The following is a 7,500-nucleotide window of genomic DNA, read 5'->3' on the forward strand; positions in this document are numbered from 1 at the left end:
TAATGATTTTCTCCACTATCTCGCTGAGCCGAGGCAGGGCGAGGCAGTGCCAGAGATCAGCAGCACGGCTCACGTCTTTTTAATTTTTTATTTTTGAAATCCACAATTACACGCTCCACTACATCAGTGTCACATGGGTATGCCTGCCTGTCGGCATGTGAGCTGCTCACTGGTGTAGCATTACCACAGTATCCTGTGTGTGACTGTGTATGTATGTGTGCGCACGTGTGTATGCGAGTTACACTATTAATCTCCCAAACAGGCCCTGATTGGAGTTTCCGCAGTGGAAGTCATCCTAAACTGCACCACCTCTGTCAATATTTGGAATAGTTCGGAATTTGTGGTTTTTCCTTTTGGAGTTTGGAAAATCACACAAATGGCTAACAACAGAGAACAGGATAGCATACTCTTTGTGTGTGTGTGTGTGTGTAAGAACTCCCCTTTCATTAAACAGCGCACATCTGCACTGATGCATCATCACATATACCAGGTTGCTGAAACAAACACCACTTCATCATTTCATCTAAACTAGAGGAGAAAGACATCAGGACATGGTGAAGACGCCACTCTTAGCAGACTACAGAGCTGCCCGGAGCCGTCAGTCCGTGCTCGACTCTGGAAAATCGCTTCACTATGTCCCTGTACACAAACAACAGCCACTTTGCAGTAAGGTCAAAGTGCTAGAACTGGAGCATCTCTCAGAAAATATGTCCTCACTATTGTAAACAAGAAAATATGTGCTCACTATTAGTAAATAGGTGCTCACTATTAGTAAACATGCTCACTATTAGTAAAGATTTCTCACTATTAATAAATATGTGCTCATTATAAGTAAACAGTCCTCACTGTTAGTAAATATGTTCTTTATTAGTAGTTCTCACTATTAGTAAACATATGCTCACTATTAGTAAACAAGTCATCACTATTAGTAAATATATGCTCTCTATTAGTGAGCATGTACTCACTATTAGTAAATATATGCTCTCTATTAGTAAACGTACTCATTATTAGTAAATATATGCTCTCTATTAGTGAGCATGTACTCACTATTAGTAACTATATGCTCACTATTAGTAAACACGTCCTCACTATTAGTAAATATATGCTCTCTATTAGTAAACATGTACTCACTATTAGTAAATATATGCTCTCTATTAGCAAACATGTACTCACTATTAGTAAATATATGCTCTCTATTAGTAAACCTGTACTCACTATTAGTAAATATATGCTCTCTATTAGTAAACAAGTCATCACTATTAGTAAATATATGCTCTCTATTAGTAAACAAGTCCTCACTATTAGTAAATATATGCTCACTATTAGTAAACAAGTCCTCACTATTTGCATCCTTACATGGGATACAGCTCTCAGTGGCGAATGCAAAACACAGGGATGGAAATATATGCTAATGAAGTTATTTATGGCCAATCACACTTACAGGGCTCTGATTGCTATGGCGACATACCTTTGTTCTTTAATTGCCCTTTTCTACACTGATACTGTTCCCTTTTGATTGCATATTAGCATGGAAATGCACTGAACAGTGTAAGGAGGTTAACACAAACCAAGAACACAAACTCTCTCTCTCTCGTAACTATGAGGTGTGTGAGACAGCTTCCCTGGCAAACACATCCCTATGCCCTACTATAGCTCCGCCTACCTAGCAACTTTCACTGGCAATAACAGAGATGTAACAGGCCCGTCAGCGTAACAGAGATGAAACTGCACGTGTGGTTCTCTCTGGAGAAACAGATTCACCCTCTAAGAATATTATGATATTTTTATAATATTCATTCAGATATTGCAGATATACTGTGAACAAATGTACAAAACACAGAGACACACACACACACACAGTTATATTGCCTAGTGGTTTTCCACTGACCTACTTACATCTACTCTCTATCGTTCATCTCAGGAACTCAACGATGGTTTTTAATCTTTCAGTTTAGTAAATGATTTAGTGCATTTAGTGTAAAACTGACAATGTTCCTGCCTTACACACCGACAAATGTCCCCATACTATCAGATCTCTCCCTGTTATTGTGGAAAAACAGGTCTCACACTAGAGTAATAGACCCTCTCGCTCTTTCTCTCTCTGTCTCTCTCTCTCTCTCTCAAATATATACAAACATACACAAATAATTAACCTACAGCATTGGTAGAATCTGCATGTATAAAGTCTCTTTCCATTTCAAACATTTTCATTGTGTGTGTGCACGCAGGCGTAAATGCGCGTGCGTGTGTGTGTGCACGTGCATGCATGCATGTGTGTGTGTGCATGTGTACGTGTGCGTGTGTGCGAGCGCATGTGTGTGTGTGCACTCTTTGTGATGTATTGCTCTCCCCTTTAGTTGGACACATCTCTTAAACACTGTGATCAGGGCCTTTTGTGAACTAGCCGACCCACACTGCCTGTTTGGCCCGGCGCGCCTTAATTACAGGCACTCCGTCAAGGCAGGGGAGGAGAGAGGGAGAGATGAACAGATAGAGGGAGGGATGAACAGATAGAGGGAGAGATGAACAGATAGAGGGAGGGATGAACAGATAGAGGGAGGGATGAACAGGGATTAAGTACGAAGAAGGAATTCAACAAACAGGGAGAACTTTTGTTTTAGCTGAAATTCTCTGTCTGCCCTTCTCCAAACAAGTTGTTAAAAAATGTTTGTTTTTGTTATTGGGGAGTGAGGGATGCTGTATTTTGAGTGGCGTGAAGCACGATGCGGTGTGTCCAGCAGAGCTCCCACGCATGGACGCACTTCAGTGTCCATCAGACGTCTCGTTAACCCGAGCGCCTTCACAGCCGATCATTTCTAGAGCATCAGTCGACACTACAGCTAACTCCTACTTCAAAACATCACTGCGCGCTGCTACCTAAATAAACAGGTTTTAATTATGTTGGGAGGAAAGAGATGGATAATTGAGTTTTGTATCACACTGCCAGGAATAAACAGAAAGAAATTAAGCTAATTTAGTCTTTTTGCTAAGGCAGTAAGTGAGAGAGACAGACAGGAAAAACAGTAAAAGAAAACAAATACCAAGGTGTCACAGTTAATTTCCAGGCATGTCTGCATGTAATACTGATACGTTTGGGGGGTGATACCTCAGAGGGAAGAAAAACGCGTTCCCAGTTCATTCCCACATTCACCTTCTCGTTAATAAAAAGCCAAACGCTACAAATGCGTCAACTGGGAAGTGTTTCCATTTACACAATCCAGAGAGAAATAGAGAGGGGGGGATAGAGAGAGAGAGAGAGAGAGAGAGAGAGAGAGAAAGAGAGAGATTAACAAAATTAATGTATGAAATTTTAAGTGGCTGATTGACTGGTTTATTGGAGCCAAGAGAGGGGAGAGGTTTCCTCTACTGCTGGAGCCACGTATGCTGGGAGTGTGTGTGTGTGTGTGTGTGAGTGTGTGTGTGTATAAGTGTGTGTGTGTGTATGAGTGTGTGTGTGTGTGTGTGTGTGTGTGTGTGTATGGTGTGTGTTTCACAGCTCAAAGAGGCACTTCTGATGAACAGAGGAAAAAGAGGAAGAGAAAGAAAGAGAGGAATGAGGGAGGAGCTTCATTAGTGGTGGGTGATGCTGTCATTCAAATGAGATTGACAGTTGAGAGGGTGGAGAGGTTAGAGCAGGGCGTGCGGGTGGAGAGACAGTTAAGGGTGTGTGGGTGGAGAGGTTAGAGCAGGGCGTGCGGTTGGAGAGACAGTTAAGGGTGTGCGGGTGGAGAGATAGTTAAGGGCTTGCGGGTGGAGAGACAGTTAAGGGCGTGCGGGTGGAGAGACAGTTAAGGGCGTGCGGGTGGAGAGACAGTTAAGGGTGGAGAGATAGTTAAGGGCTTGCGGGTGGAGAGACAGTTAAGGGCTTGCGGGTGGAGAGACAGTTAAGGGCTTGCGGGTGGAGAGACAGTTAAGGGCGTGCGGATGGAGAGATAGTTAAGGGCTTGCGGGTGGAGAGATAGTTAAGGGCTTGCGGGTGGAGAGACAGTTAAGGGCTTGCGGGTGGAGAGACAGTTAAGGGCGTCCATTATGTAGCAGTGCCTGCACGGTGTGGATTGATGAGCATCATCTCTCCCCTCACCTCCAACTCCACTCCGCAGAACGAGGAAATTAAAAGTATTTTTCACGGCTGAGTCTGCCCAGAGCTCACGGCCCTGCGCAGAGATCATCACACACACATGCACACACACACGCACACGCGCACGCACACACACACGCACGCACACGCACGCGCACAACTTCACATCACTCTGCCTGGAGCTCACGGCCCTGCGCAGAGACTATCATAGCCGCCATTAGGGGAGCAGGAGACAACGTCTGGGGGAGAAGAACGCACACACACACGCACACACACACACACACACACACACACACACACACACACGGACACACGCACGCACACACACGCACACACGTGCGCGCACACGCACACACACAGACACGCACACACACGTGCGCGCACACGCACACACACACAGACACGCACGCACACACGCGCACACACGCGCGCACACACGCGCGCACACACGCACGTACACACACGCGCGCACACACGCACGTACACACACGCGCGCGCGCGCACACGCACGCACGCACACGCACGCACACACACGCGCGCACACACGCGCACACACGCACGCACACGCACACACGCACACACACGCGCACACACACGCGCACACACGCACACACACGCGCACAATCACAATCACACACACACACACACTCATACACACACGCACACACACGCACACGCGCACACACGCACATGTGCATGCACTCCACTGTATTGTGGACAATAGAATTTTTAATTTTTATTATGATGTTCTATATCACATTCTTAATCAAAAAGTGAAACATAATTTAAGTTTGTGAGATGGTGAATGAATCACAATTATTCGGTATTATAAAATACAGCTAGTAGTTTCAGTCTGAGAACATCGCAGAATTTTATAACTCTCTCTCTCTCTGGAAAAATTAGACACCCACTGTATGAACACATTACACCTACAGTATACCGTTGGTCATTATAATTACATTGTTCGTTCTGTGTGCTGTTCATTTTGTAGCACAACCCATAGAAACACGCACAAACACACACATCATCTTGAGGTCAGTGTCCACACAGCTGGAGACACAGACAAACCCGTAACACGAGTGTGCGTTTCGAGCTGAGCTGTGCTGTTTAAGTCTAGTTTTTGACTTCCTGAGAGCACACATGTCCAGCCTAAACCCGCATGCAGTCACACAGCGCCGTGAACCGGAGCTCTGAGACATCGCCGTGGTGACACTGGCTGTCATTCCGCACTGCCGCAATCACCGAGCGTTTTATGGTCTAATAAGGCCAGTGGTCATTAAAGATAACCAAGGGGAAGTCATTAGAGAGAGATGGAAACATCATAACCCAGCAAGTCGCTTCATTGGCTCTGAGTTTGAAAGCTCCCTCAATTAAACACAAAGGCCAAGTACCAAAGTGCTTTCTAATAGACTACAGCCTGATAAAGATAGAAGCCTAATACTCCACATCGGACATAATAGGACCGACACGTTCGGAAAACTGCAGTGTTCAGCATTCCGCAAGCACACAGCGCTCGGGCCTTCTGGATATGTCTGGACATTTCCCAGGAGTGGTACCATAGGAAAGTGTGAAGGCAGTAAAATCTCAAGCTATGAAACCCAGTCCACATCGCACACGACCCAAATGTGTGTAAGTACGGTTCCACACTCGTCAAGGCTGACCAGGCTGGTCAGAAACCAGAACCGATAAAGGCGTCTAAGTTGGAGAATGTCTCCCAGTTTTAGAGAGAAGACACAGAGAACAGGTTGAGCAGGATCCTGGGGCTCCACGGAAGTCAAGGCCTGCACTAGCGGCCTGATGCCATCTCTCTGAGCCTACAGTCCAGGTCCTCCTCCATGATCCCTGAAGAGTGTCTGTGTGTGCGCGTGTGGTATGGTGCATCTCTGTGAAAGTGTGTGTGTTAAGATCATCTGATGTGTCTGTGAGCAACCTAGTCTCTCCCCACTCACTACCAGCATACCTTTATACTGCGCTGTCTCTGGAGGAACTGGTTATAGCACCCAGACACACACACACACACACAAACAAACAAAGACCAAAAACAGCACCCCCCCACACACCCTTATGTAACGGACTAGGATGTGTCTGGAGACACGGAGAATCACAGCTACAGCCCTGCACATATTTACCACTTTCACCAGTACCACAAACATCACATATTAAAAAGAATGACTGTAGAGATCAGATGGCCACATCGCTACATGTAACGCCAGTACACATAATGTAAGAACACGTAACATCAGAACACGTAGCATCAGTATACGTACCGTGAGAACACGCAACGTCAGTAAAAGTAACAGAATGCATAACATCAGAACATGTAACACCACCACAGTACTAGAAGAAGGTTGTGTGTCTTCTGCTGTGAACTCTGTCTGCTGGTGCACTCTGACCATTCTGTGAGTGATCACGTCATCTCCTGTTATGGGAGAGGAGCCCGACATGACTGATGTCACGTGGCAACATCTGAACACAGCAGCTCCTTGTCTCATTTCAGAAAGATTTGACTGATCTAAAGCTCCGAGATACATATGTACCTGCTCAAAACAGCAGTCTGAACACAAACAGAATAATTTTCACCTTCTTTTGATCTCGTTCTTGCCTCGTCAAAGTCGGGGAGGTGAACAGGTTACTAGGAGCAGCAGGAGTAAGTGAACAGACACTCAGAGTGTGTGTGAGGAGGGGGTACACACCACACGATAACACCAAGTCTGGGATCCTCAGACAGTTCCCAGACGCTACGCTCTCGGTGCCTGCCAGGCACCTCCTGGGCTGGTCTCTACGGTAACGGCATGCAAGTAGAAGGGCACTGTTGACATCCTGACACTGACTAGCCAGAGAGAGAGAAGTGAGTGACCAGGAATGTACCACTCAGATATTGATACAGATGTATCAATATCTGAATGTAATGAAGTTTATTTGTGTGTGTGTGTGTATGTGTGTGCGCGCACGTGACAAGTAACGGTTGTGTCTACCGCAAACTGAGACTTCACTTCAGTACAGGATGGACTGAACCACGTTTGTTTTTCACTTTTTTCACCTCTCTCTCTTTCTCTCGCTCTCTCTCTCTCTCTTTCTCTCTCTCTCTCTCTCTCTTTCTCTCTCAAGCCAAAGCACTAGCAGTTGTAAGCCTGTGAGGGCCTCAGCAGAGGGGTGTAAGTGTGAAGAACATCTGCCTATCGCCTCATCCTGTGGTGGGACGCTGTTCTCATGTGTAGGGGATGAGAAACTGGCACTGTGGCTGACTGCTACAAACCCACGATGGAAAATCACGATGCTCTCATCTCTTTTTTTGGCCTCACCTCACTCCCTTCCCCTTGTGGTCGATTGTACATTTCTGATTTTTCTTTGCCTTTCATTCTTTATTTGTTGTTGTTGTTATGAAGTCGTGAGTGCTGTGTCTGAGGCCGGTCTACACAGTG

The 7,500-nt window shown here is 45.8% G+C and overlaps 1 protein-coding gene across 21 annotated transcripts in view; it reads right to left on the reverse strand.

The window, feature by feature from the left end:
* The window catches only part of fbrsl1 (fibrosin-like 1), a 211,314-nt gene that overhangs the window by 120,623 nt on the left and 83,191 nt on the right, over positions 1-7,500 (reverse strand). The window contains exon 1 of one of the 21 annotated variants that reach the window (XM_035530318.2): positions 6,346-6,386. The exons of the other annotated variants lie outside the window; for them this stretch is intronic. The gene's annotated coding sequence lies outside the window, so the exon portion shown is untranslated. Of the gene's footprint in view, positions 1-6,345; positions 6,387-7,500 lie in introns of those variants that run through there. 21 annotated transcript variants of the gene reach the window in all.

This window comes from Electrophorus electricus, chromosome 5 (genome assembly GCF_041902795.1).
Source record: "Electrophorus electricus isolate QZ-2024a chromosome 5, ASM4190279v1, whole genome shotgun sequence".
Classification (NCBI taxonomy): domain Eukaryota; kingdom Metazoa; phylum Chordata; class Actinopteri; order Gymnotiformes; family Gymnotidae; genus Electrophorus; species Electrophorus electricus.